Here is a 13,568-nt window from a genome sequence, read left to right as displayed (position 1 = left end):
TTCTACATGCTAAGAAGAACCCTTAAAGTAATTTGTTTTGTATACTTGATTACTCTGTCTTGCTATATATATTTTACTCCTTATCTGGTTTTAACCTCATCTTATTTAAAACATTTCTTAAAATGAAAGAGTGCATTTTATAAATTGTGTTTTTCAGATATGTGCCTGATAAATAAATTAAAGCATCTTACCCAGTGGTGGAATTCAATTTTTTTTTACTACCGGTTCTGTGAGCGTGGCTTGGTGAGCGTGGCATAGGAAGGATACTGCAAAATCTCCATTCCCACCCCACTCTGTGACCAGCCAGAGGTGGTATTTGCCAGTTCTCTGAAATACTCAAAATTTCCATTGCCGGTTCTCCAGAACCTGTCAGAACCTGCTGAATAGCACCCCTGATTTTACCCAATCTGGAGTTCTCCAGGGATGCTGGCTTTCTACCACCATCATTTCTGATTGCATACCCAAAAATATATTTTCTTGTCAAGAAATATGGGATCCAAAGTCCAATGCTTCTAGAGGCATCAGGTTGGAAAAGACTGCTCTGTTTCTCTGGTTTAGCTTTCTGGAGTTTCTATAACGTTGACAGGAGATTGCAAATGTTCATTATAGAAAGAGATCTAGCAACAAAGATCAGACTGAAGTAACCCTTGATTAATTTGATCCACTTTGCAATTTACTATATGATGTGAAAGAAGGGACACAATATATGGATTTGGATTTGGAAAACTGTGCATTGGAGAAATGATTTCCCCCTCAAATCAGACTTTTTAGCAGCTGTGCTTATTTCCAGTTCATCCTACCAGGGGTTTCTATCCATGAGTAGAAGAGTATCAAGGAAAGCTGAACTTTTGGTACTCTCAATTGTCTCTAAAAATCCCAGAGTTGAGACTTTTAATACTTTTTTATTGAATAGATTGAGGGAACTCATTTATAAATGACCTGTCCAGTTCCAAGTGCAGCACTATCATTATATACAATTTTCTGTTCTACCAAAGGGGCTTCAAGGCAAATCTATTGTGGCAAAAAAACCTATTGCCATCTGCATTTTAGCTCTTTCCATTAGAAAATTACCTTGTGGAGTAATCGTGCCCTAAAGGTTAATGAACATTCATTACAGTGAAGTAAATGGATAATGAAAAGACAAAATGAGCTTTTAGCTCATGAATTTAAGAGAAGAAATTGGGACTTCTGCATTGAAAGCATTACAATTACACGAGGTGTTGAAAGCAATTTTGGGGTGGAAGTATATTGTTTATGAATTGCAAAAATTCTGAAAACTGTACAGTCCTATTGCTTATCTGTAGTCACACCTTGGCACTCCAATTAAAATTTTAATAAACCAACATTACTGGACTTTTGACACTGCTGAAAATCTGTGTTACATATAACTTTTCAGAGTAGATTTATTGTTTTGCTTTCAGTTTACAAGCTTTTATTGTAAGAAATAATTTAGGGGTGAGATTTGGCACAGAAAGATACTCATTTGCATTTAGGAAATTATTAAAAATAATTTACTATATTTTCCAGATGTATTATTGAAAAAGTGCTCCATCTGCAGGCTTAGCTAAATTTATAAAATTCTTATGGACAAAGAAGAGGAATGTGGGGGAAAAAGGAAGAGGGAAGAAGAGCTGGAGACAAGATTAATAATTTAAGAAAAAGCAATTTGAATTGTCTTAGTTTGTCTTAATCTGAGCTTTCTAACACTCCCCCTTGTGCCTGTCAAATCCCTGTGCCTAATTAGATTTTAGATCAGGATTCTCTTTCTTGGGGATTTGCATGGTAAAACATGGGCAAGCATTTGTCAAGAAACTCTCTGAAGGCTGCCTTATCAATTAATGTAGCAGCAAATGCTAAAATAGATCAGATTGTATTTCTTTTTAATGGTCTGAAAAATGTGTATATAATATGATTCTTCTGCTGTTTTAGCCTTCTGTCAGTCATAGTTTTTAAATGCATCAAAGTTGCTATCCTATACACAATAACTAGAAAGTAAGACCTTTTGAATATAATAAGATAAGTATTTATAGGTAAACATGTTCAGTATTCTAACTCTACCATATAAGAAACTTTTGAATTATTTTCTCCTCCCATCCTTCATCGCCCAATATTCTGGTAACATGCATTTTGTAATTGCTCATAAATATAGAATCATTCTCTGTTCTCCAGGGAAACACAGAAACCATAACTTGGTTGATGTCTACTGAAGCTTAAGAGACTTGCATGTACTAAATTAATGAAATCTTATTAAAGTCTGGCTTCAAGGACAGCATCTTAAATATTTATTTAAGCCCTTTATATTTTGCATTTTAAAAAGTGAATAGTTACAATTTTTACTATGCATGCATTGCAAAAATAAAGCAATAGCTGAAAGTAGACAACAAAAACTCTGGAAAATACATTTAGGAGATGCAAAAACATATTACACATATTTCCATGATAAGGTTTGAAGTTTGTGGCTAACTGAGATATCAGATCCTAAAGTTTCATCCATTAATTGAGCCTGCAGACACTTGCCTTCTGCCCCACTGGATCCATGACTCAGTTCTTTTTAAAAAAATAAGATTATTTTATTTAAAAATAAAAGGAAATTTGGAAATTCCTGCTCTCCTCACACACCTCCTCAGAAAATAAACAGTGCAAAATATATGTGGAAATGAGTTCACTAGCACATAAAGCAAACAACCCTTGAATGTTGATCAGAGAGTAGTAGGGAGCATTCTGGGGACTCCACTAGGTGATGTTTCTCTCTGAGAAATGTTCAGAAGGTCCCTTTGTGAACTGACAAGTTCCTGGCTTGTGGCAACTCTATTAGTGTTCCTATGAGAACAGTTCATGAATAAAGATTGAATTCCTCCACTACCTGAATAGGAAACAACTGCTTGAATAAATATACAGATATATCTGAGCAAAGTACCTCAGCCATAGCAACTGAAAGTCAAGAAACAGGTATACTACAATGGCACTCATATCCAAAGAAGCCAGTGATCCATATATTTTAATAACATGGCTTGACAGCTGTCTCAAATGATGGAAAGTATAATTCTATTACATTGACAGACCAACTTAAAGGGGAAAAAAAACAACCAGTTGTCCAAATTATAGAGGAAAACTATATAGACAAATAATCTGTGGAAAGTTATCTACCTTGCTTGATAAAGTAATGTCCCAAACTTGGCTTATCAGCAAAGAAAGAACCAGAATTGTGTGGAAGAAATACCGGTAAGTGCTCATCAGTTTCAGCATAATGCCATACAACATTAGCAGAAAATCTTGTGGACAGCCAACTAATTTTTACAAGAACAAGAAATTACATTATTTATTAATAGCACATGATAAAGGTGATGAATGTATCAGTCTATCCTCAGCATCAGATACATAGAAATATGTTGGCCTTGAATCATTTAGATAATAAGGTGCTACACAACTTTCATATAGTGTACCATGTTTCTCTGAAAATAAGACATTCCCCTGAAAATAAGCCCTCCCCGAAAATAAGCCCTCCCCAAAAATAAGCCTTCCCCAAAAAATAAGTCCTTCCCGAAAATATTTAAACACATGCACAGCCGTCCCCGCCATTTCCTCTGATTAGGGTTAGGGAGACAGAACTTGAAATCAGGTAAGACGACAAGAGAAGCACTGTCTTGCTCCACACGTTCCAAAATAATAAGATCTCCCCCAAAATAAGGCCAAGTGCTTATTTCGGGGTTCAAAAAAATATAAGACAGGGTCTTATTTTGGGGAGAACACAGTAGTACTCTCAAACTGAAGGAATAGTTAGCCTGATATCTTTTATGCTCACTTTGTAGTGTTTAGAGATAATTCTATGGTTAATATGCAAAATGGATAACCATACCACTGTAGCATGTGCAGTCATACCACTGCAACCTGTTTTAGGCATTTGGGAGTTGTCCACTGTATTGACATTCTGGAGAAGCTCAGCCATATCATCATTCTGAGACACTAAGTGAATAGGACTTGGCAGAATAACTAGCCATCACTTCCACTCAGTCAAAGGAGTCTGAGGAGAGGGAAGGATGCTTAATTCATTACTAGTCCTGTCTTTTAATTAACCTTCCTAATGTACTACACTCCAGAGTGTTAGGCAACAACCCACAAAAGATTGAGAATTATGGGAGCAGCAGGAGTTAAACACGACTTAAGAAACACATTTATTTAATATTTTAATTCAGCACATGTGAAAGAGCTCAGGCTGAGGAATTTTCCAGTTCACAAAAAAATTGGTGCATGTTAAGTTCTTGTGGTAGGTTTATTCTTCTTGTGAATACTATGCTTGTATCAGTATTTTTATGTATCAATTCTTGGCTGTGTTGTAGGAACTATGGACTGCATAGTCTTCTAATAGATTTTTTTTTCTGGTCAGGATTTATATAAATAAAGCCAGTTACCATAACCAGCTAAAGATGAATTCTACAACTGAACATTGCATTTTATTACATTATATTCCCCTAAAAGTACACACTGGAATGCCAACTGTATTTCTTAAAGATTTTCCACAAATTTCTGATTATGAATTGTTCATTTTCTTGCAAGCCAGTGTATTAGAAGTTCCAAAATATTTTTCAAGTACTTACAATCCAAATCCTAAGCATAAAGATAGAAGTTATTTTGACACACTTAGAAAGTTAGCTTTAGTATTCATTTAATCAAATATACATAAACATATTTTAAAAAGTAAGATCAGAAACAGATCCTTTACAGCCCATCCACAGTATCGCTATGTCACACTTCCCTAGTCTCAGAGACTGACATAAATCACTGATGCAGAAACATCCCTTCTCCACAAAGCCAGTTAAGCTTGACCTATCCATGTCAAACTGACATCTGCTAAGCCATTGTGACAAGGGAGTAGAAGCACACACACAAAGAAGTGCAACACCATTATAAGCAAAAGTAGCCCACGTCAGATCTGAGTCTTTTCAAGAATGATGATGGAAGCAAGTAAAATGTGAGTTTTGTGGTAAAAATGGTGACTTGGAGCACATGAAGAAAGTAAGCAATAAAGTTTATCAGGCAAACTGCCAAGAAATGCCCATTGGACAAAAATCATTTCAATAAAATAAAACGATATAATAACAAACTGTGAAGGACAGCATAAGATTATAAAACTATTCAGAATCAGAAAATTCTTCATCAATGCAACTCTGGCTTAATTTACATTTCTTTACTCCTAATGTGTGTGTGTGTGTGTGTGTGTGTGTGTGTTTATGTGTGTGTGTGTGTGTGGTTTTTTTTCTCTCTCTCTATAATAAGAGTGGGAAAAGATTGATAAGTCTTTTACAAGGCAAAGTCCATCCATGTATATCTGTAAACCCATTAAAGAGCTAGAAAAACTTATAAGAAAGCCCAGGGTTGAAAGATTATAAAACATATTACCCAGTGGTGGGTTTCAAATTTTTTTTACTACCGGTTCTGTGGGTGTGGCTTGGTGGGCATGGCATGGCTTGGTGGGCATGGCATGGGAAGGATACTGTAAAATCCCCATTCCCATCCCACTCCAGGGGAAGGTTATTGCAAAATCTCCATTTCCTCCTGATCAGCTTGGACTCGGGAGGAAGTCAATAGATGGGGGCAGGGCCAGTCAGAATTTTTACAATCTGTTATGTAAATAGGTTTTCTTGGCGGGAAGTTTGAACTAACTGACCATCAGCTGATTGGCTGACCACCACAGCTGCAAGGTATATAAAGGGAGCTGTTTCCCTAGGTCAGTCGCTGGGTTCTCACCATACAATAAAGAGCTGTTGTCACTCACTGCCTGGCTGGCTGCGTCCTCGTTTACCCAACTTAACATTGGCGACGAAGGTGGGATTTTGTGGCCAGAAGCCAAGGAAAGAGCTGAAGCCACAACCGAAAAGAGCTGAAACCACGTTCCGAGAGAGAAGCGGAACGCCCGAATTCAGAATCCAGCCAGGCAAGCGAGCGGAGCACAGGAGAATCGTGAACGATGTCTGCCTACACCCCGCCAGCGCCTTTTAACCCCAAGGAGGAGAAGTGGGGGTCCTACATGTCCCGTTTCGAGTGCTTCATGGTGGCCAATGACCTGCAAGGGCTACCGGACATGCGGAAGAAGGCCCTGTTCCTGAGCCACTGCGTACCACGGGTGCTCGACACAGCTGAAGCTTTGTTGGAGCTGAATTCGGACCATATTATGGTCAAGGCTACAGACCCTGCTGAAAGACCACTATGCCCCAACGCCTTCCAAGTACATCTAGCGGTACGAGTTCCGGCAAAGGCTGCAGCAGGACGGCAAATCGATCAGCGAGTACATCGCTGCCCTGCGTAAGGCCGCAAACCAGTGCGAGTACCGAGACTTGGATGAAATGCTGCTAGAGCAACTTGCGGAGTGAGGGACAGCCGACTGCAATGGAGGCTATTTGCGAGATCGAACCTGACCCTGCACATTGCCCTAGATGAAGCAAGAGCACAAGAGTCGTCCGTAAAGGCCACCGAAAGACTGCAAGGGACCATCCATGGCTGGACAGCGCAGAGGTCGGTGACCGTGCACCGTGAAGCCATAAGCACCGAGAGTGAAGGGGAGTCCGAGGAGGAAGTCTCCTGCACAGAGCAGTCCAGGCCGGACTGACGGGGACCCAGGGACAACTGCGCCAGCTGCAGAGGCCCCCACCCCCGACACAACTGCAAGTTCTGGGATGCGATCTGCTGGTTCTGCAAGAAAAAGGGGCACATCGCTCGAATCTGCAGAGCCAAGCAAGCACAAGGCTACAAACCACGAGGCCAAACCAGCCAATCTGAGACTGCACTGCGCCTCAGGCCCAATAAAGATGACGGAAGCCGGAAGGGCGTGAAAATTGAAAACATCGAGGCCTACACGATCCGCATCGGCCAGACCTGCACCTCTCCCAGAGAAAAGACCTACACCGCGGTCGAGATCGAGGGACGTGAGTGCCAGATGGAGATCGACACGGGATCCCCCATATCCATCATGTTGTGGGCCAACCTCAAGAAAGCCATCCCCAGCACACACAAGTGGCAGCTCCAACCACAGCGACGCCGGCTAAAGGACTATCAAGGAAACCTCATCCCCGTAGAAGGAATAGGCGAGTTCCAAGTGCAATACGGGGATTGCAGCGAGAGACGCCCCCTCACCATTGTCAGCGGCAAGCTCCAAAGCCTCCTGGGCATGGACTGGTTTCGAGCCCTGGGCATGGGATTCACCGGAGTGAGGAACATCCAGAGCACCCTGAGAGACGACCTGATGCAGGAGTTCCAGGACGTGTTTGACGAACGGCTTGGCAAGCATGTGGGGACCCCTATTTCATTCAACCTTGACCCCAACGTTGCCCTGATCCGTTTAAAGCCTAGGAGGGTACCATTCGCCCTGAAACCCAAAATAGACATTGAGCTGGACAAATTAATTAAGCAAGGGGTACTTGTGCCAGTCAACCACGCCAAATGGGAGATCCCAATTGTGACACCTGTGAAACCGGACGGGTCAGTGTGCATATGCACTGATTATAAATGTACAATTAATAAGGCCCTGAAATAGAGCGCTTATCTGGTCCCAATTGTACACCATCTGCTGCATTCCCTAGGCCCCGGCAAGATTTTCGCTAAACTTGAACTTGCGCAGGCATACCAGCAGTTGCCGGTAGATGGCGCTACCGTGGAAGCACAGACTATCGTAACTCATAGAGGGGCCTTCAAATGCACCAGCCTGCAGTTTGGAGTTAGCATAGCCCGCTGACTTTTTCAAAATACCATGGAGCGGCTGTTGCAGGGGATCCCCGGGGTGGTCCCCTACTTCAATGATGTACTCATCACAGCGGAAGATGAACAACAACTAGGGGGGAGGCTGAGAATGGTCTTAGAAAAATTCAGAAATGCAGGACTCTGGGTCAAATGCAACAAATGCATGATCGCTGTCCCCTCCGTAGAGTTCCTGGGGTACCGAGTAGATGGCACCGGCATACACCCCACCGAAAGTAAAATTAGGGCGATCCAAGAGGCCCCCACACCTAAAGACAAGGCGGAACTGCAGGCGTTCCTGGGGCTGCTTAATTTCTACGCAATTTTCTTAAAGGACAAGGCAACAGTGGCTGAACCCCTACAGAGATTGTTAGCCAAGAAGCCCCCCCTGGAAATGGGGGAAGGCAAAGGACAATGCATTTGCGAACATTAAGAAGTTGCTGTCAGCCGAGAGTTTCTTGATACAATACAACTCTACACTTCCCCTTGTTTTAGCTTGTGATGCGTCTCCTTTCAGAGTGGGAGCTGTCCTGAGCCATAGACTCCTGAATGGCCTAGAGGCACCCATCGCCTACTACTCCCGAACTCTGTCAAGCGCCGAGAGAAATTACAGTCAGCTTGACAAGGAGGCCCTCGCCGCTGTCTCAGGAGTAAAAAAGTTCCACAAGTACCTATTTGGGAGGGACTTCGACCTGATCACCGACCACCGACTGCTCCTGGGTCTCATCGCAGGAGACCAACCAACACCGGCAGTCCTATCGCCCAGAATGACACGCTGAGCCATCTTCCTCGCAGCATACTCATATCGCCTGGTACATTCGACCAGGGGCGGACATGGGCAATGCCGACTCACTCAGCCATTGCCCATTACCAGACAAGCTGGAAGACCCCACACCCAGCATCCCCATCCTGCTGATAGACGTTTTGGACTCGGGGCCCATTACATCAGCAGAAGTAGCAAGAGCCTCAACCAAAGACCACATGATCCAGACGGTCGCAAGTTGGGTGATGAGGGGGTGGCCGGAAAAGACTGGAGGTGTGGAATTTAAACAGTACGTGAGCAAAAGGGACGAGCTAACCATGCAAGGGGAGTGTTTGCTATGGGACAACCGGGTTATTGTTCCCTTGTGCCTAAGGGAAAAAGTCTTAACACTGTTGCATGAGGGGCACCCTGGGATTGTACGGATGAAGGGACTAGCCAGGAGCTACGTCTGGTGGCCCAACATGGATGTAGACATTACCGAGTGGCTGGGGAGATGCCAGCCCTGCCAAGAGTCTAGGCCAGATCCACCGACAGCACCGGTGAGGGAGTGGGAAAGACCCAAGGGGCCCTGGTCCAGGTTCCACATAGATTTCGCTGGACCATTTCACGGACAGACCTTTATGGTCGTAGTAGATGCCTTTTCGAAGTGGCTAGAGATTAAGCTCATGAGGGCCACTACCACGACGTGGTTATTAGGGAACTGAGACAGTTGTTCGCCACCCATGGGTTACCAGACGTCTTAGTGTCGGACAACGGGCCCCAATTCACGGCCACACAATTTGAGGGGTATTTAGCGGATTTGGGGGTCAGACACGTCCTCTCGGCCCCGTTCCATCCGGCTAGTAATGGTCAGGCTGAGAGATTTGTAAGAACGGCCAAGGAGGCCCTCTCACACCTAGGCCCCAGGGACTGGCAGGAAAGAATAGATCGATTTCTAACAGCCCAGCACTCCATACCTTGTACAGCCACAGGCCGAAGCCCGGCAGAGCTATTAATGCGAAGGAAGCTCCGAGGGGTACTGGATAAGCTAAATCCCAACTATTCCCCCGAGGTTTTCAAAGGGGGGAAGAGGAAGCTCAGGGAGTTCACCATAGGAACTCCAGTCCATGCCAGGAACTACGGGAAGGGCCCATTCTGGGAAGCAGGAACAATCACAGAAATCACAGGGCCCAAATCATACAGAGTGGACATGGGGGACGGGAGAGTTTGGCACAGGCACATAGATCAACTGAGAAGGCAAATCGCCACAGACGTCGAGGAAAACTTCAACGAACCACTCCCTGACTATCAGCCAGAACCACAAACTACGTCAAGCCCGAGTGCAGCGGAGGATTTATCTGACGATCCTGGCGTCCGGAGCCATCCCAGCGAAGAGATTCCACCGGCCGGAGAAGTTGCTGCCCACAAAGAGATCTCGGAGGTTCCATTGGCGGAGCAGGGAGAGACAGGGAGTCCCTCTGACCTGCTCGACGCCGCCCCTCCAACTGAACTGCACAGGTCAACCAGGTTACGTACACGCCCTGGTCACCTGAGAGACTTTGTATGCAAATAACACCCAAAGTGACTTCTGGGAGGGGAGGAGTGTTATGTAAATAGGTTTTCTTGGCGGGAAATCTGGACTAACTGACCATCAGCTGATTGGCTGACCACCACAGCTGCAAGGTATATAAAGGGAGCTGTTTCCCTAGGTCAGTCGCTGGGTTCTCACCATACAATAAAGAGCTGTTGTCACTCACTGCCTGGCTGGCTGCATCCTCATTTACCCAACTTAACACAACCGGTTCTCCAAACTACCGGTTCTCCAGAACCGGTCAAAACTGCTGAAACCCACCTCTGATATTACCTTAGCAAAACTAGTAGAAAATGGTTGTTCTTGTAATAGAGTAATATAGTAAAGCCTATTTTTTGAAAGGAATTTGCAGGATGTATTTTAGCTAATGAAATTACAATCTCTTGGCATTCATTTCTCCAGAAGTTTATTCTGGAGTGTTAAAAAAAATAGAAGAAGTTAAAATAGCTCTTATGCTCCTGAGAAAGCAACATTGGTAAAGAATCTAAGCATCCTATGCCATTTTTTAAAGTTCCATCATGTCTAATAGCTAAATCTGAATTTAAACTAAAGTAATTCTTTAGAAGTTTTATAAAGTATCTCAAATATCCATTTATCTCTGTTAAAAAGAAAAAAAGGATTAAATGCAACCACTATACAGTCCACTGTTAAATAGTGAGCAATGTTTTTTGTTTTTTGTTATCTTGCTGCTGTTAAGACTATAGTTGTCAAAATACTTAAAACAGCAAAGAAGCCTCATTAAACACAGGGGGCCCTACATCTAAATAAATGTGCAAAGATTTTGAAAATGCTGCAGGCTCTCAAAGATAATGTGTCTGTTAATCATTTTTGTTCTTTTGTTTTGGGGAAAAATCTTTTTAAAATCATCACTGTTTTTCCTACTGGAATGTAAAATAGCTAAGTCTGGCTCAGAGATCAACCCAACTCTTAACATTCTTCATTCGCTTGGGGGACATGTGGCATTTCAGATGAACCTGAGCAATTAAATGACGGCTTGAGCATGAGGAGGCAGCTTTGGTACAAAAAGTCAAGTTCTATTTATCCATAGATAGAACTAAAGTTTGTTTCTACGAATAACCTAGCTGTATTTTCTCTTGTTTCATCAAATAGAGGACTTCTCATGCTTTATTTGATTCTTATTTTTTCTAGGGATTTATTCCACAAATGTTAACTGCAAATGCCAGGAATAGAATATGAACATCATCTCCATTTTAAAGAGAAGTAATATAATACTTCTACTCAGGGTATCTGAGGAACCATCTTACTCTGATGGGACAACTCACCCCACTCATTCCAGCAGAAAAGACCTACTTCAGATTCCATCTGCCAAAGAATTTTGGCTGGCAGGATTCCGGGAGAAGAACCTCTTCCACTATGGTCTTCTAGAATATTCTCCCATCAGATGTGAGATCCACCAGCACATTCCTGGCCTTCCAGAAGAGCCTTCAAACTTAGTCTGCTATATTGGGGTGACTGACAAGATAGAGAATATTCTCACCTCCAGGCTGCCCATCATCTTGATTCTTAACTTTTAATATTTTTATTCTAATTTTAATTTAATTTTTTTTAGCAATTTTTAACTTTTGCCCACCCACAAATATCATTGTTATCAATTACATTTATATGCCACCTGACTTCCATGGAATCTTGGCAGTTTGCAAATTATTTATTAGTCATATCGTTTTTAGAAGGGCAGCCCTTCTAATCCCTAAGAAAGCAATAGCTTCTTTTTTCCCAATTGCCTGCTAATTCTCATTATGTTTTATCATGCTTTACTAGTTGCACAAAATTAGACCAGATACACACTGATCCTCAATCTATACTTTGAATTTAAGCTGATAAACTGGCAATTTAATCCTACCTTAACATATGCATTAAGACAGGACAGAGGTCAATGGGGATCATGTAGTGGACACAAGGCAACTTCATCAGAAAGAATCTGCTATCCTGTGACATCTTTTTACAGATCCTAGTCTGCCAATACCTAATGCTTTAATGTAGCAGTTTTACACTGCTTCGTGATAAGTGGACTGAGGATTATGGCAACAGCTTAAACCAGAGGTCTTCAAACTTGGCATCTTTAAGACTTGTGGACTTCAACTCCCAGCTATGCTGGCTGGAGAATTCTGGGAATTGAAGTCCACAAGTCTTAAAGCTGTCAAGTTTGAAGACCTCTGGCCTAAACGATGGATTTAAAAAATGGGGATGAAAAAAAATTATCTATTCCCATTCTTTTTCATTTCCTTTTCCATCAGTGGGGTTCATTGTCATTCATGTCTGAATGGGCCAGGGACAAAGAAATGTCTCTGTTTTGAAACTGGTTGTGTGTGATGACTCACGTTAAGAATAAAAACTCCATCATACTCCCTTCCTGTTCTTGTCAAACATGGAGAGCTTTTAGTTAGTAGTTATACTGGCCAGAGTCAGCATGGTTAAGAAGCTAATTGGATACAGACCAGCCACCTTGCCTCCTGCAACATTAATCTTCTTACTTAACAGTAGGTCACGATATCCAATTAATTGAAGTGCTGTTGGTGTGTTCACTAGATGAGAAATATAGCTAAATAGCTATTGTGCATAAAAGACCACCAAACAGGGAGGCAGGTTAATCACTCGCTACACGGACATAGTTCAGGAAAAAGAAATGAAAGAAGAGGTGATGGAACAAGTTATTTCATTTGTAAGAGCCTATCTGGTTCATTATGATCTGATTATTGTTTTTGAATGGTAACTCAGAAAGGTTTTTCAAAACATTAATTTTATTAGTCACAGATTAAACCAATATAACATTCATTAGTCATAAATGTCAGTAATTATTAACAAGTCCCCAAAAACATTTCCTTGTTTAATATCTATTACATTGATTTTTCATGCATTTTAAATATACGCGAGAAACAGTACAGAGTGTCATAATCGAAGAAAGCTGAAACTTCAATGGCAGAGGGGACTTCATTTGAGTTCATCAAAACTCTGCACAAAACAGTGCCTCTCTTATAATTCTTTGTTATGCTACAGAGATATTGCATTTGTAAAAAGATTAAGGCAATATGTTCCAAGAAAATTCATTAACATATGTTCCTCATAAAAAGAATGTGCATTTACAGACACACAAAAGCAACACTTTTAACTCACCCAGTCCCTATTTGACTTTACTGTTATGGCTTTTGCTTCCTCCATGTAAATTTCAAATTCATTGGAATCTGTTGATTTCTCTAATCATGTCAGGATGGCAATCTCTGGGAGAGATAAGAAATAATCATCATTTAACAACCCCATAATCCCTTGTGGACAGTCTGGGCAACTGAATGGCGCTAGCAGAGCGTTTTAATGGTTGGATGCCTTTCCTGTCACCAATCCAGAGTTTTGTTCAGCAGATATATTCTCAGTGTGCCCAGAGAGAGAAATATCTGCCTCAACCTAGGATCAAACTCATAGCCTCCTGGAGAGGTATGAGAGCTCCACCTCTAGGCCACTGCACCACTCCAGAGATAGAATAACAGAGTTGGA

The sequence above is a fragment of the Pantherophis guttatus genome, chromosome 3, assembly GCF_059756535.1.
Source record: "Pantherophis guttatus breed Tessera chromosome 3, ASM5975653v1, whole genome shotgun sequence".
NCBI lineage: Eukaryota > Metazoa > Chordata > Lepidosauria > Squamata > Colubridae > Pantherophis > Pantherophis guttatus.
The sequence above is the reverse complement of the archived record's forward strand: the minus strand, read 5'-3'. Positions refer to the sequence as shown.